The 26,408-nt window shown below is 32.7% G+C and overlaps 1 protein-coding gene and 1 long non-coding RNA gene across 5 annotated transcripts in view; one reads left to right on the plus strand and one right to left on the minus strand.

Moving 5' to 3' along the window:
* The window catches only part of LOC126739140 (furin-like protease 2), a 969,288-nt gene that overhangs the window by 587,434 nt on the left and 355,446 nt on the right, over positions 1-26,408 (minus strand). The gene's annotated exons all lie outside the window — the stretch shown is intronic.
* LOC126739174 (uncharacterized) lies at positions 9,247-12,158 on the plus strand. The gene is made up of 2 exons (XR_007661564.1): positions 9,247-11,149; positions 11,200-12,158. It is a non-coding gene; the product is annotated as an uncharacterized LOC126739174 (long non-coding RNA).

Here is a 26,408-nt window from a genome sequence, read left to right on the forward strand (position 1 = left end):
TTCAAAGGCATATTTTTGAGTTCAGAAATGTGCAACTTTGCCCAAATTTAATCATCTTCGTATCTTCTATGGTTACCGAGAACCCATTAGTGAGGGACGAATTTAAAATACCCTATATATTGTCTCTCAGCCAGCAGTCAATGTGATTTTGCCTTTAATTTGTTTTGTTCCTAAACATTCTTAAATTAGTGCTGCGAAAGCGGCCATTATAATATTAGATTGGAAATTCAACGCAGTTGACTAATCTCCTGATCCTAACTCCCTGCAGTACGAGTGAATTGTGTCGGGATATGGTTTGTAAATTTCGTTCGGCCATAATCGGAATCGGTTAGCACCGTAGCGGGTTAGGGTTGGTAAATACGCCACCAGGACAACGCACCTGCCCATAACGCGCTATCTGTGAAGCAGTATTTGGCCGGTAAGCGCACTCCAGTGCTCGAACACGCGCCGTATTCGCCAGATTTGGCCCCGTGCGACTATTTTTTGTTTCCGAAGATAAAATCTGCTTTGAAAGGGGACCCGATTTGAGTCGATGGTGCTTCGATCAATGGAAAAAACGTTTGGAAAGATGTATGGCGAGGGGAGGGGAGTGTATTGAAGGGGAGCATTCGAATGTATAATAATTTTTATAATAAAACCCTTTTTCGTAACCAGTCTCGTTATTTAATAGCCAGACCTCGTAGATAAATTTAATGTAAGTTATCTAAATAAGTATTTTGCGCTGAAGTTATTTTCAGTAACTCTAATATATTCATCAAAAACTGAATGAAATTGGTGTAAATATCGATTTATTCGGATCTAAAGAGGTCTGCAAGTGCGAGTTATGTTTGGGTCGCATTTTAGTTTATTGATGCTCTTTTTATAAAGGGTGTCAATTTAGTTCTTATTGATGACTAAAACGAAGCCTAACGTTTTCTTAGTTATTTATGAGGTTCTAAGATCCCTATGTTTATCATTAAAAGAGAGTCAGTCATTTATGTGTTAGAAGCAATGTAAAATCTACTTGTTGATGTCTATAAAGTTGGTTTTTAGAAAGTTCATAAAAAATTTAGCAATACAAGATTCTAAGTAACCCATATGACTAGGGCTCATCAGGTTATTTGCAGAACTTGAAATATACTTGAAGTTAAAAAGAAGTAAAATGGCACAGGCTATAAGTAGTGACATGATAGGCACAAGAATTTGGGTTAGTAATTACTTAATGATTTCAACTGTTGCGTTTTTAGGTAATGTGATAAACAGGGTGGCGCGAGTTACGAATCTTATGCCTTAGATCTGTAGAATTATACATATTTTTCAAATAGTAGTATTGGCTTGGCTAAGTTATTTTTTTAACCAAAGTATTTCTTAATAATATATGACACATCTTATCTTACGCTTCTAACGCAGCATTATCAGGCTTAAGAAATACTCAAATTGTTAATTAGTAAGCAAATGTAAAACTTAAATATCAAAAGCGTTATTTTAGAGAAACTTTAATGTCTTTTTGAAATTATGTGCATACTTCCCAGTTAAAAAGTTATTGTAATAGAATATGTTTTTTAACATGACCCTCTAAAACAATAATAAACGGAAATGATGAGACAAATAACCAAACTCTTTTACCTATCTTTATCTCGACACGTGTTTCGCTAACGATGTTAGTATCTTCGGGAGAAAATTAAAACTAAAATAAAACTACTTACAAGTTGTTCAGTATTCGTTATTGAAAAATAACCGAAAATATAAGAATACGTCAGCAAAATTGTAGCCTAAACAATCCATCAGATGTACCGCTCAAGGAGACATTCGCCGGATTTGGTGAAGGCGCTGACTTTTCGGTTTGACGATGATCGCGTAGTGAGACACAATATCTTCGTTTTAATAGATTTAAGCTTTAAACGACATCTGTTGACGAACATTGCGTGCACGAGGCCATTGAATATTAAAACGCAGTTAGTCAGTAAGTAACTTTAAGCAAGACAGGACATGCTTCTGACATGAAGCATTTTTGTATTGTTGCTTAATAGAGTAATCCTAAGTAAAGGATGTTTTTTAATTAGACAGATACAGTCCACTTTGACAGTAATAAGGTAGTCTGACAAGTTTACCTCACACAAGTGGTCTTATTACTAAAGCTGTACCTAATAGAGCGAAAAATACAATGAAGCATGGCCGAACAAATCTTAAACATTAACTAAACCATACAATTGATTATAAGGGATTGTACCTTTATCCCTGTTAAGAATATTTTTTATTTTTATTTTTGAATATGGCTAAACTTTTGCAAGCATCTAATTTTCTATTGTTATTAACTGGTGTAAGTAATTTTAAGTTGTTTAGCCCTACAGAGTGACCAGTATTTAAAACATGTTCAGCCAAACTTGACTTTTTAACTCTTTTATATTTCACATGAGTTACATTAAAATTTAATTAATTTAAAGTTTCAATTTATTAAAATTACCTATACTCGTTACTAACAATAGAAAATTAGATGCATACGAAAGTTTAGCAATATTCTTAACAAGGATAAAGGTCCAATCTATTATAGTTAGTTGTATACTTTAGTTAATGTTTAAGATTTGTTCCGCCATGCTTCATTGCATTTTTCGCTCTATTAGTTACATCTTTAGTATATAAGGCTACTTGTAAGTAGTTCTAGTCTAGTTTTAATATTCTTCTTTAACATCGTTAGCAAAACACGTGTCGAGGGTAAAAGAAAAATTTTTGATTAGTGGCAAAACTGTCTCGTAATATGTGTCACACAAAAGGTTCCAACCATAGGACTTAAAATATAGGGGTTCGAAGATTTTTAGAAAATTTTACATTTAAACCTGTAAACCTTGCGTAACTGTTTTCGATGGACCATTATTAAGATATCAAGATTTATGACGTTCACACATAAATAGAGAGATGAAAATCACATCATCATTTCCACACGTCAATCTTCCGCTACGCGACAAGAAAAAAAAAGCTGAGGAAAAGCGAAAAATATATTTATTTTATTCTGTAGGGTCCAAAAGGCATCGTTAATCACACAACGCCGAAAAGGTGGTCAAAAAAGTCGATTATCGCAGTTTTTTAGTTGTCCAAGAAGCATCATATCTCATAATTCTTATATGTTTATCAAAATATAAAGCAAAAAATGTTTATTGAAAATAGTTTTACCGGGGTTTTTCGGAAGGTCTACTTTAGTAATTCAATAATTTTATTAGAGGGTTCACATAAGAGTTTATTTCTTATAAAATGATCTTAGAAATTTAAGCGTCTAAGGTTCTTTTCAATTATTTATTCTGAGGAAGATTAAGTCAAGTATCTTTTAATGAAATTTTGATTACTGCCTCTCGATGTTCACTTTAAAATTCCTTAATTTAAGGAATTTTCTTGAACACTTTATCTTTGTGAAAACTCATTTTATCATTACATTCAGTTTTTTAATTTTCTGCTTTATTTCTACAGTTAAGTCTCCTAAGCTGACTATTAGAATCTAGATTATTAACAAACGAGTAGTACTGCCTTAAATAAGGTAGCAAAGCACCAGTGATAGTAGAGAATCATTATGGTAAGCGGGACACCTGATGTTTTAGGCTACAGATTTTAAATATGTATGCTAAGGATAATTTTAAATAATTGTTGTAAAGATGGTGCCCATTGTAAAGAGTTGTAAAGTAACTCTCTTATTATGCAATTTTTAAAATTAAAAGCTAATATAGATAATCCTACAGCTTAATCCCAGATAACTTTATATTAAGATTTTTAGCCTAGCTTTATGTTGCTTAAATATATTTATATTTGTCAGATTAAAATTTTGCTGATATCTCTGTCATACTAAGATGGACTCTTATACTATTCTCCATTCAGCTCTTTAAGTTACGTTTAACTTTTCCAGTCAAAAGAAAATCTCGATTTTATTTTTTATGTTCCTCCCAAATTAGCCTGCTTTAGACTAGCCTCATGAATGTTGATTTTTTGTTTAAATTGCCTAAGCACAACCTATATTTATGTGTATACTTCTCTAACCTATATTTATGCTAACACAAAGATAGGTTATGCTAACATATATCTATTTCTACTTCTTATTTTTAGTCGACAATCTAACATTGATAAGTTAAATTGACATTATAATAAACTTGGCAACGAGATTCGATGAATATATTTATAAACAACACAACCCTCTTGCCCCTGTGCACATGTTAAACTTAAATAAAGTTGTTGTTTACTAATTCTAGCATTTCAATGATCTAAGATCTCAACGTACATTAAACATAAATAAAACTTTAATCTACAATAAGTTTTGTCGGGATTTACTTATATCATAAAGTATTTATTAATAATATCAATAGTTGCCGTGAGAGGCTGTTGTATATCGACCGATAAAACCAACAAACTTTCATATATTTATAGTTTTTATAAATAGGTAATTATTTCAATGCAAGTAAGGATCTAATAAATATACTTACTGACCAAGTTTATTTTCTTAATTTAGAGGATGAAAGCTCACCTGAAAAATAAAAAAATATTAATAACGTTGATGTTTGGCCTATATTATTTTATTAGCCTATATTATTTATAGCCTATATTATTTTTTATAGCATATATTCCCTTTTTTTAGCTTAGTTTTTTTGTAACGTAAAAATAACGCCATCTTAAGCTAATATAATACATTAGTTTAATAAATCTTGCGTTATTGGTATTAGTGCTCGTTTGGAAAATACATTCCAAACAGGTTAAACCCCAAATAAAATTGTGCCGCCACTGTGTTTTAGACAAAGAAATCTTTTACGTATGTTCGTCCCTCTTTAACACAATCAGACCGCCAAATTCCCGAAATCGCAGCGAATTAGATGCGGCGCGGACAAGTACGTAACGACACCGAACAATAACAAGACTTAATAAGTCTGAGTGTGTGAAAACTGGTTGGGTGACTAATAAGATATTTATTTTACAACAAATAAATATTCTCACAAATGTAATTATTTGGTGTTTTATTTACTGCAGTCTAGCCTAAATAAAGGTAAAGTAGCTCAGGGTTTTGGTTAAAGTATACCCGAATAAAATTAGACTCGATCCAGTCGCCTCTGGTAAAAAAGTTCTTCTATTTGTACATTCAAAATAGAACCCCTACGGTAGCAGTGGCAAGGCAAATACGAAATTTTGTCCTGAATTGAAATTTTGTCCACTCTAGTGCTTTTATTTAGTAAGTAGTAGTAAAAATACTTACTCGCTCTTACTAACGAAATGAAGACTCCATATGACGAACATTATGACTCTCTAATAAAGTTATTATAGACCGTACCATCACCAAGCACCTTAGAGAGGATATCAAGAGACTTGGGATGAGTATAAAGAGAAGATACTAAAAGTTCTCTTCGTGACTCACTTTCCAGGAGAGGACGATGCCCTTATAGATCCAGTCGAGAACTATCAGGAACCTAATTGGAGATTGGTTAGACAAATAGTGAGCCAGATGAGCCAGGCGAAATAAACCCAAAGATGCTGTAGTCGGGCCTGAACACTGTCTTTCCTCAAATGAAGGATATTTTCCTTGCCAGCGTAGCAATAGTGGCCCAAAAGGACTACAGCCAGGCCGAATCTTATAGGACCAACAGTTTAACGTCCTTCCAAACGAAAACTGCTAAGAGATAATTTTGAGAGCAAATCAACACGCGTAGTTGAAAAAACCAGAAGGCATTATCAATATTAAGGAAGTTGCACTAGCTCGCTTCTGTGAACGTTGAAAGATAAGGTTAAAATCAAGGAGATCAGCGAGGCCCTTCAGGCCAGGGACACACCGGCTCCATTGGTCGATTCAGCGGATCAGTTGTGAGTACTCACAAGGGAGCTGCTTGCCGCTAAAGCTCTAGTTTTGGGGCGGTCTTTTAAGGCAGCTTAAGTAGGAAGGGTTCTAGGCGAAAGCTTATACAGACGATGAACTAGTTATATTTATAGGCAAATTCAAAGCACATGCGGGATCATCGAAAGGTGATGCGTCGTCTTTCTGTCAAGCGTGATAAAACAGAGCTCGTCGTTTTCACAAAAAGGAGAAACCTCACAGGACTAAAGGCGTCATTATTATACCAGAAGCCTCTGCAAATCAAGCAAAATTACAAGTATTTGGGCATGTTCCTGAACAGAAGCTAATGTGGAGTAAACACGTCATCGAGGCAGTCCCACATTGAAGGAAGGAACTTGCATTTGGTGGCAAGTCCAAAGTTCAACCCGAGAAGATCCTGCATGGCTAGAAGGTTCTTTAGGGTCAAGAATACAGAGCATGAGTAGCAAGCAGAGATAAATGTCCCAAAACAAAGACAGAATCTCGAAATGATTTGCAAATATGGTACACAGATGGTTCGAAAATGGCTCTCGCAGGCTGTCAGGAGCTAGAGTGTATCGTAGCGAGACCGACTGAGGAGAAGCTTTTTTGCTTGGACGATATTCTATGTTCTTTTAAGCAGAGGTGTTGATTATCAATTCAACAGTTATCGAGACCAGACTTTTTATCCCAGTTCACCTAAATACTCTTTATATACGGCTAGTCCCATTTCAGTATACTCGAAATCACCTGGAGATGAGTACTTTCAAAGCAGCTACATTAAGAAGGAAGTTGTAAGAATTCGGCATCACCATTGCCAAATTTATCACTTTTTGGCATAAAAGAGGAAAATTTTGGATCAGTTTTCTTGATTTCCTCACCAGTGTCACCAACTTCATCTGAGCATTTAAATCTCTATGACTCAAAAGCAAATAAAGCAAGAGAGTACAGTAGATTTTAGTGATCTACTAGAGGGCTTTCAAGAAAGTGAGACCTTAAAAAGTCTTTTAAATCAAAAACCAGTAGGTGTACTGCCACAAACAGTACCTGAGATACCAAAGGACCATCAGCTAATAAGAGAGTTTTTAAGATACGAGTTTTCAGAAAATAGAATGGTCATATGATTGACTTTAATTTGCTTAATGGTGATATTAAAATGGAGGAACCAGCATTAAATAAAGATAACGATTTAATGTTGGGCTGTGAAGAACAAATTTTGAGGGAGTCTATCGAACCTGTTCTCAATATGGCTATTGAGCAAATGAGAAAAGATGTCAATAATACTTGTGCAGTACGGGGAATTACACCTGGTCAGTGGTTTTTATTGTATTTAAAGGTTATTTATATTTAAACCTTCTATACTTAAGTCATAATTTTATGGTAAATCACGTGTTTAACATTTACTGCATGCTATTTTGAGGTTTATTCTGAAAGGGGGTGATAATTTATTGCATAATAGTAATGCATATTTTAAATTCTTATGTTTTAATAAATCATTTTCACTTTTAATTAATATTTACTTAAGCAGCCAAATAACCTCTCGCTAATCCAAATACGCTTATCTTAACTATATTATAAATAGATGATATTATTATTTTTAACCTGAATAAATTAAAATATTAATTTTAAATAAGTTCGAAATGGTAACTTAATTTTAAAATTAATATAAAGTACACAATTTTGCCCATAAGTAAAAAATTTCCCAGAACATAATTTTCAAGGATTTCGCGCATTTAAGTTATGCATTGCATTACCTCGATGCATCACTTAAATGGTTATTTTTCAATAAATCATTATATTACACCACCCTTTTTATTTATTTTTCTGATAGCCATAATTTCAACGTTTCTCTTTGATTACTATTTACTAAACAATCAAATAGCCTTCTGCGGAACCTATTACGTTTACCTTCAAGTCATATATTTTATTTCATTTTTATATAATAAGAACAACACCTGTATGGAAGAAAAATAAGTTTATCCTGCGAGCTACCACGGTACAAATAAATTTATAATAATATACCAAATACGCCATTATGAAGGTTATCATTATGCAAGGGAAGAAGTTAAAGAGATCTCTGAAACAAACATAATAATTTATTTCTGGTCCAACAGTGCAGGAATGCGATGGATGCATTGCGTAGAAGACAAACCATCTATGTTGGATTCTAAGACACAACGGATTGGAAGGTATTGAGCGGGCGAATGGATTCGCCAGGTTCGAATCTTTTTTTTCCACCTAGAACTAGGAAGAACTAGAGAAAATTGATGTAGGAATAGTGGTTGCCAAAAAGCCAAATAACTGTTATCAAATTCAATTAAAGCTAGGATAGCGTCGCTGCTCTCCTGGCACAGAATGATTATATGTACAGATATGAGTGGTTTCTTAACAGGTCACTGTAGACTTAAGCCCATATTTGCATATCTTAGGCGTGGTAACCAGTTCGCTGTAGTGGGTTCTCTCGGTGTGCACAAATTACTTTACGTCAAAAACAAAAGGAAACTCCGTCTAAGTTTGGCGATTCAGGGTATCTGTCGACTCCTTAATATTTGCTGCACATTATCTACGGAAATAGAAGGAAAATCGCTTAGAGTCCCCTCTTCTCAGATAAGCTTTTAAACAGTGGAGAAATCAGGTAGTGATCCCACATTTATTATGACAACTCAATACTGTATCAGGTTTTATGATAAAATACAAGAAAACTATTCCTTAAAACCTAACAAACCCAGTTATCAGCACAAGGAGTTTATCGGTAAAAATGTATCGCAAACAATAGAATTTTGTATTCAAGACATAAGTAAAGGCATAGGACAAGGTGGTGCTTATATATATGCGGTTTTGGATGCGGATGACATTCGAGTAGCAAAGCCAGATACTCAACTAGCACCAACAAGCAAAGTAAAATAAATAAAATAAGTCAGCATTTCTTCTATTCTGCTCTATTGACTTTTGAACGGTAATTGAATATTGCATGGACCCGGTTATTACTTACCTTACAAAACCGAAGAAACATAAGCTTAAGTAATAATTATTAAAAGCGTCTACTGCTTGCCCTACAAAGCCGAAAAAAGATAGGCCCAAAAAACAGTTTCCAAAGTAAATTAATCGGAGCGTAATAGTCAAGTACAGAATGTTCAACCTCAGGGAAAAACCCACAATGGAAAAATTGAATTACTTAGGGTTTCCAAGCATTTAAAATAAGAAAAGAATATAAGTCGTAACGCGGATTATTTCATGGTTCTTTTCCAACATATCCTGTTTCCTACCTATCCTACAAAACCGAAGAAAGATATCAATCAAACAACAGTTTCAAAAGTAAATAAAACGGATCGAGGCAGAACGATAATAACCACAACTGTCAATATATTAGTACGTCAAATGGAAAACGCTATGCTGTATGGTTGGGAAGCGGCAGGTTACTGTCAACAGCTGTCTCTTATGACAAGTGATAAGAAAAGTTGTTTTGTAAGTTATACTTTAAACTATTCTATTTAAACTAAATCAAGTAATTAAAGAGTATTAAAAGTTATTTGCACTGTACTGTAAAATTTGATATGACTTATGTCATTATGGATGAAAGGGCCGCAATTTTACTATTTCATTTTTATAAACAAAGTTTCAGGACCAACAGAATTGGAAACCCTATGCCTTAACAGAAGTAATATGCAATCATACAATTGCTGTATTGCACAACTGCAGGAATTGTTCATTTGCTGTTGTTCCCAAATCCTAAAACTTGAATTGCGTGAATAAAGGTGAGAAGTAACGAGCCATGGAACATAATGTTAAATCGTTATACTGAAATGCAATGAAATGACCAAAAAGTCATTTGAAATGGTATGCAAATTATTGCAGCTTTACTTACAGCGTAAGAAAAATATGCTAGAACCAAGAGATCCACCTTTTGTAGCCCAACAAGTAGTAATACGTGTGTTTAAGTACTGCTGTTGTGCAGAATATAGAGTAGTAGGTTCAGTATTCGGCATCCGCAAATTACTACTTTTACTATTATGGACCTGAAAATACATGTGGACAAAATTACGTCCTTTCACAAATTAGACCAAAGTATTTTTGCGAAAAACACCACACCACATTTAAATATGATACTATTTACTATTGCTTTAAACAGAATCTTAGACATTCATTCAAACTCGTTCAAAAATAATTTTTAATTTTAAAATTTTTTTAAGTCTTTCGTCGAAGTATAAAAAGTAGTTGCTTAAATTGCCTAAAAGTGCGATACATCGACATTAGAATATTGGTGTATATTTATTAGAATTTCTTATGTGACAAAATTCTAAGTTCCATGAATATTAGAAGAATGTAATAATAAAATATATCCTTCAAAAATAAGTTTTATGTCTGGGTCATAGCTTATTAAATTTTACAATTAATAACCTCAACACTATTAAAAAATATATAAATATTTTTCTCGTGTTTCTTTTATAAAGCCCTGTGAATAAATTAAATGAAAGTCGATGAGTTGGCGAATAATTTTATTGTCTCTTTCTATATATCTTTACAGTTCATATTTATTTTAAATAAATAGATATTTCTACGAGAACCCAGCTGCAATTTAAAATTAGTTTTATTTTTAAATGCATCGAGGCGGCGGCTCAAATTTGCTTTGCGAATAGTTGTTCAATGAATTGATAACGAAGCTTTAAAATCGAAACGCTATTTTGACAAAAGCCCATTTTGAACTAAATTACTTCCAATCTCCATTGAACTTGACTTCAAAGGCCGTGTTTAATGAGTACTTGATGTTACAATCAAAATGATGGATTCAGTGTATTAAGAGATACAGGAAATTAGCTTCCTGTGTTCACCGGTGTCGACTTATAAAAAAAAAGGTTTTTATACGGGTATATTACTGTTTTAAAATTAATTATTGCTTATTTTGTTGATTTATAAGGAGTAAGATAAGTTTAAGAAAACTTATGCCAAAATAAATAAAAATAACTAGGATCCTAGAATAGAGATCTCTGATACTCAAACAGAGAAATTCCTTCATAAGCGCATACTCCTTAAGAGTGCTTTTATCTCCTCTTTTGTATAGAACATGGTGGTGAACGGGCTATCTTAGAACTAAAGCAAGCTTAATTCAGTACTATATGATGTGAAGGGGGCATTTAAACATCAGTAGGTTCTTTAACTTCCTTAATAGGGACATTTACCAGGCAAGCCAAAATTAAGGAATTAGAACCTCTAGCACTAAACGGTAGAGAAATTTCTTTGTTAAGAGAAAAAAACTAAATTCTTTGGGGTAACTCAAGTTGAGCTGGAAGCAACATTTGGATCAAACAGTCAAGCGTTTGAAAATCATCCTTATACCTAGAGAGACCTACAAACCATTAGGTATGCAGCTCTGTTCGTGGTCGCAAAAGGCATTGAAATTTAATTTTCAGATTTACCAATACTGGAATGAGTAAACGAAAATATTAGAAGAACCTTTGATAATAAGCAGATCCTATTATCTGACAACCAGGTAATCCTGAAGGTACTTGCGTTAAACCTGGGATTTGGAATATGGAATATATAAACTGGGATACGGAATTGCCTATTGGAAGTCAAAACAGGAGCCAGCCGTCTACCAAGAAATGAAAAAACAAATACTTCTTGCCGTACTTAATGCCTATATAAGCTTATGATCGACTTTGGACCTAGTTGGAAGATTTAGACTTTACAGCTATCACCGACCATCATGCACTGTTATGGTTAATGAATCTAAATGATCCTAGAGGGAGGCTGCCTCGATGGGATATAGCATTATAACAATATGGCTATGATTAAGTACATAAAAAAAGGGAATGATCGTCATATTCCGGATTGTCTTGCAAGATCAGCTCCAAATATAGATACGGTGCAGGCTAGTAAAAACACTGTTAACCCAGTTAAAAGACCAGTGGTATTAGAGAAAAATAGATGCGGTATATAAAAATCCTCGTAAGTATTTGCTATGAGGAGTGAAAAATGGCTGCTGTCTATAAATGTTTGGTGGTAGGATTTGTGGCAACTGAGGTTTGTTTGCAGTTATGCCGACTGAATAGAACTGTTCGATGCGGAATTAAAAATCCTATTCAATTGTGTATCTAACTCAAAAGTGAACATTTTGGCGTTTATGCCGTTTTGGCTTGGCAGCGTCGAAATATAGAATTTTTTTGAAAATTAAAATTAAGGAAATTTTAGAATATTTTGTGATCTGTTACAGGAAAATTACTCACAAAATATTGGAAAACGTGAAAAATTTGCAGGGCAAGGAGAGCCAAAAACGGCCAAAAAAAATTAATAATTGTTCATTTTCTCGTCAAAAATTCGCCAAGGGATTATAAAACAATTTATCTAAAATTAAATGTTTAATAATTTATTGATTTTATGGTGATTGTTTCGTAAAAGAATAAACATTTGAACTCGCAAAGGTCTTATTTATTTCATAAAACGAACATTTTTTGTAAACTTCCAAAATTAAAGGCAATTTCAGAACACTTGGACATAACTTGAGAACCACTTAAGAAATTTTTATGATTTTTTTTACATTCATAAATAAAATTTCCTAATGATGGATTTGAGGGTAAAACCGTGGTTCTAGGTTAAAGATTTTGATAGTTAGGATAGTTTTGGTTAAGGCATTTTTCTTACCTAATTTTTTCAATAAATGTCACTTATCTTGTAAATATTTTAAGAAATAATTAGAATAATCTTAAAAGAATTTTAAGTAACTAAAGGGCATCTCTTTTCAAATTATTTGATATACGAACGATTTTTGTAGCTCAAAAACTCCCTAAGTTAGAGCCAATTTTGTCAACCAAGGTCCAAAGCCGACCAGATTTGTTAATTTTAGAATTCATATTGCATCATATAAACCTTCAACACCGGGTAATGAAACCATAGGAATTAATTAGTGCCGACTTGGTAGGTCCAATGCCTAGATCAACTTATGGTTATAGATTTATATTAGCTATATGTGATTATTTTTCAAAATTTGCTATTTATATTCCCCTTAGAAATTTTATAGTTACGCAAATTATTAAAGGTAAGGTTTTTGTAATTTTTGGTGCGCCTAGATCTATTATAGTAGGTAATGTTAGTCGTGAATTTGTAATTTTATGTCTTATTATAGGGTTAAGATCCTCTATACTGCTTCATATCATCTACAAGCACATCCCACGGAAAAACTGAATAGAGTATTTAAAACCATACTCTCAAGCCGTGTAGAGGAGACTTAGAAGACCTTGAAGCTCTATTTTACAAAAGGTCGCGTGTGTTGCTCGATGGTCTAAACATGAGGATACAGGTTTCTCGCCATATTATACAAACTTTGATAGGGAGATATATTTAAGTGAGAATTTGCAAAGGTTAAGAGATACTAAATTATAAAACAAAGTTTTAATGAAAATTTTCATCAAAAGTGTCAGAGACCTTCTAAAATTCAGAAAAGACTGAGAACAATAAACCAACGGTGGGTTGTCACCTGTCGTGTGGATTCAGGCTTGAATCCTGGTTGTTTGTATTTGTGTATGTAAAAAATTTTAATCAAATTTAATTAGACGTAGCTTCAAAGATTCGATTTGAACTGAAAACAATTATATCACATTAAACCCGGGACAGATGAAAAAAAAGGACACTTTAATATAATTAATGTGAAGACATGACCTCTCGTGTTTGCAAAACTGGATCCTGAAACTGTCCGACACATAATCTACGCTTAACACATAATAGATCCAGAAGAGTTAGGTTAAAGTGGCGCAGTCGCAGCAGAACTATACAGGGTGTCCCAAAATTACATCGCAATATTTTACTAGCGGCATCTTTATCTAAAAATAAGACTAAAACGTCATATACAGGAATTTTAAAAAGTGAATCGTTTTTATGTTACAGGATGTTTTACAATTATTGAAGATGAATGAAGATGGACCTATTGAAGATGGTTTTTTGTTAATATTTTCGAAACGCCTGGCCGTTATTTTTCGAAATTTTTATTGTATACTACTATTATTGTTGCTAACTGATGTTATAACCTTTTATGCTAAAATGTATACAGGGTCATTTAAAATTAGTGGTCAGCAAAGATAAAAATATTATAACTTTTTTTCTGGTTATTTTCTAATTAGTTAGTAACAATAACAGTATACGATAAAAATTTCGAAACATAACGACCAGGTGTTTCGAAAATATTAACAAAAAACCATCTTCAATAGGAATTATAAAACACCCTGAAACATGAAAACAATTCACTTTTCAAAATTCCTGTATATGAAGTTTTTGTTTAATTTTTAGACAAAGATGCCGCTGGTAAAATATTGCGATGTAATTTCGAGACACCCTGTACAAACAGGTGTATGCACGGAAGTATTAGGCTAAGTAAAATAGATAGATGATGATAGGCTTATCCCATAAGCACAATGATTTCTGATTGGGTTTGAACTTCTTTTGATACCCACTGTTCCATAAAATTAAATTTTTTTCACATTGTTAAGCCTTCAGACTTGGTAAGTCAAGCATTTTAAAAACAGCGTTTTGATGATATCTACGTAGGTATCACTTCATAATACATTTTTTATAATATTATTGTAATTTACAAAATGATAATCCTTTAAAACTAAAAAAAAAATTGTAGGCCGCGTATAGCTAAGAAATTTTTGTTGACTTAGTATAGAGTGGCGCAAGATTCTGCTGTTTTGTTTTATAGATACAGACATTCAAAAAATAATATTTTAAATATGCAACGTTAAAAAAAATTATAATTTAAAGCCTTGTTTACTTCCGTGTAAATATGTATTATTAAAGTTTAGATTATAATTAGGTTTAAATAATGACAATTTCAATTGTCAAGACATAACTGTCAATACATTGTCTTCCCCTAAGAGTTTCGTAACAAGACAAATCTGTGGCAAACTGACCAACTTGCATCTGTAATAAACGACGGAGAACAAGCGCCATTGAAGTAACTGACAGAAACTTTAAATGGATAAAACACTGAACTACCAAGCGCGTAATGATTAAACCCTTGCAGAAACTTCGAGAAACTCCAGTTTTGATTCAATGCGGCTACTCACCGCATTCGAATGAAAGACTAAAAGCCCCCAGTTTTACGATTGCACACATATTTGTGTGTTTTCGGTTCAATATTTGAAAGCACTTTATTTGGATATAACTTAACGGATCGATTTTGGCTAGTGCAATTTAAAGTTAACCTCAAAAGAGTCCCGCTTTTGAACTATCAAAACTGCTTAACATTTTATACTTTAAATGTAAAGTTTAAATAAACTTAAAAGTTTAGTTAAATAGTTAAATGACATAGCGTTATAGCTGTGGTATAATTTAATATTAAATAAAATATTTGCTTTGAGAATAAAATTAATAGCGTTTCAGCATTGCAGCTGAAAGTTTATTTTTATTTACTAAAACTTCGAATTTTAAGATATTTTTATGAATAACATATGACTAATTAGGTTTATTTTTTCTTATTCTAAGTACCTTTTCATTTAGGCATACCAGAAAACTTACTTTTCCTTACCCTATGTTATTTAAAAAATAAGAGATATTAAAGATGATCTAAACAAAAAAAGTTGTAACTGTAAGACTCTTGAAGCCTGTATAAAATGTTTTTATAGGCCCCCTTAGCAAAATAGTTAACGTAGGTCTGAAATAGAGCACCTTTGTGAATGTACTTAACTTAGTAAAGGTTAATGTCTATTTTTCAGAAGGGTGATTCTAATATGTCTGGAAGCTATTTTCCTGTTCTTTTAATTTATAAAATACATTCAAAAATGAACGTTTTCAATGCAAATAATCCTTTAACATCGTCAGTGTGGCTTTAGAAAAGATGGAAATACTAAAATATCTATACCGAAACATTAAGCAAGGTGTTTGATTGTGTGAAAACTTTGCAGATATTGTATTAAAGTCCTGACTTTTGATATTTGAGCAAACAGTAACAGATTGTGAGTACAATGTTAAATAACTTTTAGGCTTTTTCTTTGGGATCATACTTTTATTTGACATTATGACATTTCGTGCGGGATTTGATATTGAAGTTTTTATTCGGAATATTGTAATCATCTTGTAACGCAGCTATGCCACCTTAGTGTTGTTACTGAATAGCTAATAAACTTCCTATTGATGATGCTTTCCTAGTAGTTCCTCTGAAAGTAGTTTGGTAACTCCATAATTGTCTTATGGTATTTTAGACGAAATTCATGCCCTATGAGGAAATGTTCTTACTGCAGATAAAACCAATAATTAAAATATATAGATTTTCAGAGAAGACTGTAACCACATTTTCACCAAAATAGGGACATTCACCTTACTATGGGTATGCAGTGTGGTGACTTTAACTGAAATAAATTCTATAATAAATTCTATGATAATAAATAGTTTTTGTATTTTTTCTTCTACAAGGGGGGTCCAAATTAACCCCAACCTTTTTTTTCAAATGGAAAGCCAACTCTCATTGAAAAGAGCCCTTTTTCTTGATTAAATTGCCTTATTTACTTTTGTGATTATCTAAAGGAGAAATACGAAAAAAAAATAAAAACCATTAAATTATTAAAAGTTGCGTTTAATGTATAAGATGCTCAAAATGAGCACCATTTACTTGTTGGCAAAGCCCAAGACGATAATAAAATTCGTTTCTGACATTTTCTAACACTTCTGGAGATATTTGTCGGATTTCTTGCCTAATACGATCCTTGAGTTCGTCTAGGTTTCCTGGTTTGCTCATATAAATTAGACTTTTCAAATGTCCCCACAGAAAAACACAGTGGGGTGAGATCGGGAGAACGTGCCGGCCACTCGATTGCACCCCTTCTACCAATCCATCTGTTTGGAAAATTGTCATCTAAATACTGGCGAATATTACGGGCATAATGTGGGGGAGCACCATCTTGTTGCAACCAGATTCTTTCATCATACAAATCTGGATCGAACTGACTCGGATATAAGGCACGTAAGACTGGAAGTAGTGCTGTTCAAGAAATGTTCAAGAAATTCTAGATATCTTTCCCCGGTTAAAGTATCATTGAAGAATATGGACCCTATAACTTGCCTGCCAATTATGCCAGCCCAAACATTAGTTTTCTGGGGATATTGTGTATTAGTTTCCCTTACCCAGTGTGGGTTCTCGTCAGACCAGTAGCGACAGTTCTGCTTATTAACATGGCCCTTTAGGGTGAATGTAGCCTTATCAGAAAAAAGGATCCACTCCGAAGATATGCGATTTTCGCCAATGGCGTTCATCATTAATTCACAGAACTGAACTCTGCGATCTGGATCGTCTTCCAATAACTCTTGAACGGGTTGCATTTTATAAGGTCGTTTGTTTGCACTTTTTAAAATTTTTAGCACAGATTTATGATGAATAGAGTTTTCGCGAGCTACTCTTCTGGCTGCAGTTACCAGATTTTCTTCCATCGCTAAAAATACACTTAATTGGGTGTTTTCATCGATTTTAGAAGACCTTTGTCTTAAAACATCTCTCATGTGCCCAACTTCTCGAAATCTGCTTTCGATTTTACTAACCATACCTTGGCTAATAGGTGGCAAATCTGGATATTTCTGCCTGAATAAGTGGACAACCTCTAGCTGAGTACGACTTCTCTGTCCCCATAACCAATCATCATTAAGATTTCAATCTTGTGGGATTCGGATAAATAAGGCATTTTTTCAATATAAGTTAACTTATTTAACAACTGGTTGAAATTCACTTTAACAGTGACACTACAACAATGTCAGGAAATGTCTCGATACCAATAAAATAAACAAACACGCCAAAAATTTACCAACACCAAATATTTCGAGACTTTTAATAATTTAATCTTTTTTTTCCGTATTTCTCCTTTAGATAATCACAAAAGTAGTTTTCCATTTGAAAAAAAGAAGTTTGGGTTAATTTGGACCCCCCCCTGTAAGTGAAAAACTACAAAAACTATCTTGAAGTGTGAAAAAAAATAAACAAAAATCGACAAGCCTCAGGAATTTTGCAAGATGAAATTTGATTAGTTTTAACTGAATTTATTCCAGTTAAAGTCACCACGCTGTATATTCTAGAGCTTGCAGAAAAAGAAAAGCTTTTGCCAACACATAAGGCACCATATTATAAGTATTCCCTGAAGAGCATACTAACGAAAATGATGAATACAAATACGACTTTCTATGAAAACAGCTCCTACTAATATGGCTATAGAGAACTTAAGAATAAAATTTAATAAAAACATCATTATTAATTCAAAGATGGAAATTAGTTTAACAAAAGAAAAAGAGAATAATTTTGAAAAATTTTAACTATCAATTTACAATGTACAAACATATACAGTGTATCCAAGATAAGGATGTCTATCATGAAGATCTCGGCAGCTATAGGAGATACGAGGTTGATTAAATTAGAAAAAAGTTGCGCATTTTAGATCCTAACAATACGCCGTTTAGAAAGTTTTAAAATTTTGAATAAATCCGGAGACATTCGGGAAGAACCGAAATTTGCCGATTTGGTTTTTATTTTTTTCTGGCGTTATATAAAGAGATATGGAAAAACAAAAGACACTTTTTCATGACACACTTTTAAGCTCTAAAAAATAACATTGCGGGATTTTTCGTACGACGTTTCGTTTCGAAGAAACCATCATCAGCTTTATTTTTTTATATGGCGCCTAAGAAAGTACACCCTGTATAAAATAGCATGTTTTTTTACGATTACAGCGATGTATGACACAATATGTTTCTACGATATTTAAATCGTAAAAAATGATTTTTTATTAAATTCCGATAGTTTTGATGTGGTAGGCTGAAGTAATGACGTTGAGAAAATGTCAAAATTAAATAAAAATTAAATGTCAAAGTAGTTTTTATTATAACCATTACTTTTTATTTTTTTTATCTAAAGTGAAGTAAATAGTTTTAATTATTTGATAAATTTAGTTGACATTGTGTTTTTGAACTCTTGCTAGTTTTTTCGTGTTACAAAATGGAAGACGCTTTTTTACCTGAGGAAAAATTAAATATGTTGAAATGTTATATCATATGCTACAGCAACGCCGTTGAAGCTGGTCGTAATTAATCAACTATCCAGACAGGAAACAACCTAGTACAAAAATTTTCGGACGATTGGTTTTCAATCTTAAGCAGTATGGTGCGTTTAAGAAGCCAGCATTGTCAAGAAATAAGCCCTGCAATGAAGAAGAAGAAAATAATATGGTATTTGCTGTAACTGAAAATCCAGAAATATCTGTTAGAAAAATTGATAATACCACTGGAATACCAAAATTTACTGCCCCTTTCATTTTGAAAAAAACATAAATACCACCCGTTTAAATTCAGAATCTGTCAAGGCCTCAGAACTGATGACGAAGAAAAGCGCAGAACATTTTGTAAATGGTACACCAGGGCGTATCAGGAGGATGAAACATTTCCCTATAGGATTATCTGGTCCGACAAGAGCATGGGTACAAATAATGGAATTTTTTATTGTTAATCAAAAAACCTTTTATGTTGTCAGCTTATACAGATCACCTACTGGTGACCCTGATGTTTTTCTTCATAAAATTTAAGAACTATTGGATGAGTTATATACATGTAATAAGTCTTTTATATTCTGTGGTGACTATAATTTTAATTTTGCAGGTCCTGACTTGGTTGCAGACTCGTTGAGGCATGTGTTTCTGAGTTATGGTTTGGATGATCGTGTGCAGGGCATTACAAGACCGGGCATTCAAGACGGTAGCCTGATCGATAATGTATTTACAAATATACAGAAAAATCATTCAAACTGCAGTAACTATACTACCAGTTTCTCGAATCATTATGGTCAGCTATTTAAATTTAAAACGGTGAGTACCCATCCAAACGTGACCTACACGAAGCGACGTTTTTTTAATTCTGAAAACATATCAAATTTTATCAACTTACTACAGAATGAATTATGGGAGGGAGTTCAGAATGCCAAGACAGTTGATTCAAAATATGATGCTTTTTCAAGTACTTTCCAATATTATTTTCATCAAGCATTTCCTCTGTGTTCTTTAAGAGTTAAAAATCATTCACAGCAATGGGTCAATTCTGACATAAAAGAGTTCAAAAATTATATTACCGATTTGTATATTTAGGCAAAACGAACTAAATCAGAAGTTCCTTATCAGCATTATAAAAGTGGAAGAAAGAATTACCGCAGGTTTTTATCTAATTATAAGAAGTCAATAAGCAACAGCAGGATTACTAACTTAAAAAATAAGAATAAAACAGCTTAGTCAATCAAATAAAAGTAAAAAATTGCAACCAATCAAACTAAAATCAGAATCGGGTGAATTGGTAGTTGATCTGGAAAGGATTGCAGAGGCTTTCTCTCAGCATTTTAAATTAAACCGGCAACAAGGTTCGTGGGCAGATAGTGGATGATGGGCTATGTCCGGACACTTTATACCTGTTTCCTACAAGTGAACAAAAAAATCTTCCATATTATTATGTATTTACCCAATAAATATTTATCAGAACTGGACGAAGTACCAGTTTTCTTACTAAAAAAAGTTATCAGCCTTATCAAAAAGCCATTAAATGTAATAATAAACTGTTGTTTTGAAACAGGCATATTCCCTGACCAACTTAAAAAGGCAAAAATAGTACCAGTACTTAAAAAGGGTAGCCCTCAAGAAATAAAAAACTACAGACCGGTATCACTACTTCCGTCGGTGTCGAAGATCTTTGAGAGATCGATCTACGGTAGGCTTGTTGAGTTCTTAGAACAAAAAAGAGTTTTTTCTGCGAGTCAGGATGGTTTTAGGAAATCAAAATCTACAGAATTAGTTTCTTAAAAAAAAGCAATCTTTAAAACAATATAATTTATTGCAAATTAAATTGATAAAAACGAACAGGTAGCTGGCCTGTATTTCGATTTTTCAAGGGCCTTTGATACTATTGATCATGAAATTTTTTTCCTTACATTAGAAAAATATGGCTTTAGAGGTCAGGGTTTACAACTTTCAAAAATCTTATTTAAATAACAAAGAGCAAATTGTTGGTGTCACGGATGGGGGGAAAACGACATACTCTCTTCCAGCAAAGCTAACACAGGGAGTACCCCAGGGTTCTATTTTGGGCCCTGTGTTATTCCTTTCGTATGTTAATAACTTAAATGCAACTATATTAGCTGATCTAGTTAGTCAGTTCACTGATGACTCATTGGTGCTGAAAAGCGGTTCCACTCAGAACGTGATCTCAATAAAATGCTCTCAAGCAGCTGAACAAATAAAAAAGTGGTGTGAGGAAAAAAAAACTTAAATTAAATACTAAAAAAACTGGCCTGCTTACATTTTCTAAATTCAAAAAAGACACATCACTCTATGTAAAACTTAATGGAAGGTCTATAGAGTGTTTGAGCAGTATTAAATTCTTAGGTATACACTTGGATGGATGTCTTAGTTACGAAAAACACATAAATTACTTAACATCAAAACTGAGCAGCCTCTGTGGTCTTATTCGTAGACTCAGGGATCAACTATCAATAGAAACCATTAAGATTTTTTACTTTTCAAACATTCAGTCAGTGCTGAATTATGGCATCATGTTTTGGGGTAGTGAAAGGGATGCCCAAAATATTTTTAAGGCGCAAAAACGAATAATTCGGTGCATATTTGGACTCGCTCCCAGAACATCATGTGAGGAGTATTTTGATGGTTTCGGTGTACTTACTGCCCCATCACTATACTTCTTATCACTTGTAATGTTCATTAAGAAGCATCCTATGTGATTTCCGACAAATCAGGATGGATACTCACGAGACATGACCACATGTTACCGGCGGGTCTGCGACAGATTCAGAGCAGTAATTTATTTAAACAGAGTGTTAAGCGATTTCTTATTGAAAAAGGTTCTACTCTTTTAAATTCAATAAATAAAAATGTGTCTTTATGAATTACAGATTTTTAAGTTTTTGTGTTTATACGGGGTATTTGTTGATTTTAACGTATTACTTTATAATTTTATTTATTTATTTATTTTGAAAAAAATTGTTTTAGATCTTTTTAACTTAGGTGATAAGATTTTAATTCGAGTCAAAATTTGTTGACGTTGCTTTGTCTTTCTATTAAGGATTTGGATGGCAATAAAGGAATTTTTTTTTTTTTTTTTTTTTTTTTTTACCGGAAGAACACCCTTTCATTAATGGTCAAGAGATAATCCCCGAATACACCGAATGGCTAGACATCAGCACCGTTTCGGTTTTAATATGTGGGTTGGCATTGTGATAAAAAGGTATTGATTACGGGTTTTTCATTGATTTAGAAGTATGTCCATTTTCGTTTTAAGATAAAATACCATGTCTATTGTTAATAATAATTTAATACAATCAAAACCGCAAATTGCTTACTAATTAAAACATACATATTGCGAATTTATTATGATTAACTTAGAATTTCTTGCTTACGTCTATACACTATTAATATTATATTTTCATACATTTATACCGAGTGTATTTTAAAATTAAATAGCTATACTTACACTACAGCATTTTTGGAACAGATTTATTTGGCCCCTTTTTTTTACAACAATTCGCTTACTTCGGAGCGGTATCGCAACTTATTGGAACGCGATTTGGAAAAATCCTTGGATAACTTACCGCTTGCCAAGGTTAGAAACTGTTGGTTTCAGCAGGATGGTGCGCCCGCACACAATGCCCTAATCGTGCGAGAGTATCTATCGAACAGATTTCCGGAAAAACGGATAGGAACACATTCAACAACAGTTTCGTGGCCTCCTCGTTCCCCAGACATAACTTCGCTCGACTTTTTTCTCTGGGGCTATTGCAAAAATTGTGTTTTTGAATCTGAGGATCAGCTGAGGAGAATAGTTCTTGAAGCATTTAAGAGCATTACACCTGATATGTTAGGAAGTGTTTTAAACTCGACTGTTAAAATATGTTATCTGTGTTTGGAGAATAATGGTAATTTGTTTGAACATTTATTACTATGATTTAAATTAGTATTTTTAGGTTTCTAGTAGGCAGTTTTTTAATTTAATAATGTGTTTAAATCTTTAAAATAATCACGTGACCTAGCTACGTGACGGTATATGAATAAAGTTTTTAAGTTGTCAATAACGTGATTTTTAATTAGTATTTCAAAATATGAGTAATAGCAGCCTAATACACCATACTCAGCGTCATCATTTCAGCGCTTACTACATCAAAACCATCGGAACTTAATAAACATCCAATGTTTAACATTTGAATATTGTAGGAACATATTGTGTCATACATCGTTATAATCGTAATAAAATATGCTATTTTATGCAGGGTTCACTTTTTTTTATAAAAAAATTAAGTTGATGATGGTTTTTTCGAAACGAAACGTCGTACGAAAAATCTCGAAATGTTATTTTTTAGAGCTTAAAAAGTGGCCATGAGAAAGGGTCTTTTGTTTTTCTATATCTCTTAAAATAACGCCAGAAAAAAATAAAAACGAAATCGGCAAATTTCGGTTTTTCTCGAATATCTCCAAAACTACTCAAAATTTTAAAACTTTTAAACGGCGTATTGTTAGGCTCTAAAATGCGCAACTTTTCTTTAATTTAGTCAACCTCGTATATCCTATAGCTGCCCAGATCCCCATGATAGACATCCTTATCTTGGACACACTGTATATTGCTTAGGTATGCGGTATTTTATTGACGAAAGTGAGTTATTGCACTAGGGATATAAAATTATTGTTATTGTTTTATGTATTGATTTTTGGGGAATATATTATTTTTTGAATATGACTATTTATGCTAAATAAGCATAATAATAATTATTAATATTATTATTTAATTGATTTAAATTTAAATATTACTAACGCTTAAATTCGATTTTGTCAAATTAAAGTTACTTTTAATTAACTCTTCTTTAAACTCTCTTAATTTACTTTTAAAAATAGATTAAAAATTAAATTAAAGAACTTATTTTAAATGTACTTTCTGATGTAGCTTTTGATAAAGGAGTAGCTTTATTTTATTATGTAATAGCTTGTCTTGGAATGGCTATATGTGGCTTCATGTAAAAGTTATGCTTGGGAGCATTAATTACGATTGCTAAAAAAATACAAAATAGAAAACAAAAGCTGCTAGACATACATCACTGCGTCCTCTAGACAAACAAGTAGGGCATTCTTCAAGTGTATCTGGAAAATAGTAAAAGAAGTTTTGAGTTTAGATAATATACAACAAAACCTTTACGGTTTATGTATTGAACACATTACTTAATGTGAATAATATATATAATTAATGCAACACTCAAATTGACTAGAGCATTGTCTTAAGCCGTTTCCTTGTAATATACCATACTAGATTAACTGCCTTCCTCCACTTAATTATATAACCTCAAAGTTAAAAAAATGTTCAAAGAATGTTATACCAGCCCTAAGTCTTTACTTTTTCAGTTTTATCAAAAGAATTCTTAACAGATAAGTTGGCTTTAACTTTGTCTCGGAGGATATTTTTAAAATTCGCAAAGATTGTTTATTGCGATTTAACAAAAAATAAACTATAGAATTCGAGGACCTGCAAGTAGATATATTTATTCCCCCTTATAAAGAAGGTATTTTTATATACCGAAGATCGGAATTTTTCTACTAAGAAGGAACTTTTTCTTGATGCACCTACTATAACTTTTTACTTATTATTTTTTCACTATTGCAAGTTAAATCAAATTTAACAATACTTGGATAGGCAATATTAGAATTAATTCAAAGCTCCACTAATAGCAGTCCAAGACTAGTCATTTACTGCAGAACCAAGCAAATGCTAAAAAGTTTCCCTTTTAATGAATCAAACTTTGAATATAATTATAAGATTCAAGATCAAGAAAGACTGAATTAGATAAAATACAGTTTATAGAAATTGAACCATATTTGGTTTTTTAGGGCATATTTTACATTCCAGTTTTTTTTAGTATTTCAATATTCCTTATTTTTGTATCTGTGAAATGAATTTTTTTTAGGTTTCAGAAATTTTTAACTTCTCTTCTAACTTTACTACAATTTTTTTCTTTATTTCGTATATTGGTTTTTAAATAAAACACTGACATCAAAAAAGGTTAATTAGTAATTTTATAAGCTAGCAAAATATGATAAAGGCATAGCATAAATATCTTCCAAAATCTTAAAAAAAAACTAAAACTCTAATCTAGGCTTTACCCGATTTAAATTGGCGCATATACATAACGCCAAATAACAGGCTGTTTAAACCGATCATAATGCGCTGGAAATGGTGATTGCTTAGCGCTAAGCAATTCACTTGCAGTTAGTTAATTAAGTAAATAATGATTTAAGCGGTGTACGTTGGCGTATTGCTATTTACAATGCCTTTTCCCAGTTTTCAAAGTGCGTTAGTGCCTAACAGACTCTATTGCCTTACGGTTGGTAATCGTCATTTAAATCTACATAATTATCCCAATTATTTACAGCTACTGTTATTGACAGTACATTAAAAGCACGAATTTAAAAGAAAAATACATAAAATAATCTAAAAATAATATTTGCAGACTAAGGTCTGCAAATATGCAAAAGCAAGGAGAAACTAAGGTCTGCAAAACTGACGGCTCTGTACCTATGATATGAATAGCTAATTATGTTATTAAAGAGTCTATTCGACAGCAAGACAGTCTGGAGAACGAGGGAATCACCTGTCATCAGGCACGAAGTGTTCGGTCTAAGGCACATAAAGCTGCGCCTAAAGAGATGGAAATCTGCCTAGTCAGTGATCTATTAACTAAATAGTGGCACATAAGATGATCTCCACATTTTAGATATAGTTTATAGATATTGTATACAAAATTGGCCGGAGTGTCGTTGCCTTTAGGAGGAGTAAGAAACTATATATGTCATTAGGCTTTACAGTTTGCCAAGCACATCAAATTTCCCAAACCACAGCACTTTATTACCCTTTTAAAGATTTTTCTCATCTGGTAATCTAGGTGTCACGAATACATTACGAACCTAATTTCAGTTCTTAAAAATTTATTTAATTCACTGCTTAATATGTATTTTTAACTGGATCACACCCTGAATATTATATTTTATTTGCAAATTCGAGCTTTTACAAACATTTACACCAATTAAGTCAAGTCATTTTAAGCAGTCCCATAAGCATAAATTTAAAATGACTCCTAAATTAGGAGTTTAGTAGATTAACTATTAATGTTAATCTAGGATCAAATTAGGTCCTCCACCTAGTGGAGTCCATTAACTAATGGGTCTACCAATAGAAGTGATAGAAGTTTAGTGGGCCATGTACGCAAAATGGTATGTATCAAAACGCGGATTAGGCGTTAGTTGTGTTAAGTATACTTTGACATTTGATCATGAATCGTTTAAGTCAAGAGCAACGTATAGCTATCGTGAAAAGGTATTACGAAAATGCGCAATCGGTTAGAGCCTGTTATCGTGCTCTTAGAGGAGATTTTGGCTATCGTGGACGGCCTTCTGAGCTTGCAGTAAGGCGCACAATTAATAAGTTTGAACGGGAGTACACTCTACTGGATAATAAGTCACCAATGCGACAAAAAAGTGCAAGGACCGCTGAAAATATCGCCGCTGCAAGAGAAAGTGTTGGCGCGAATAACAATGTGCCTGTTTTGAGCCGTTCTCAGCAATTAGGC

The sequence above is a fragment of the Anthonomus grandis genome, chromosome 1 (assembly GCF_022605725.1).
Source record: "Anthonomus grandis grandis chromosome 1, icAntGran1.3, whole genome shotgun sequence".
In the NCBI taxonomy this organism is placed as follows: domain Eukaryota; kingdom Metazoa; phylum Arthropoda; class Insecta; order Coleoptera; family Curculionidae; genus Anthonomus; species Anthonomus grandis.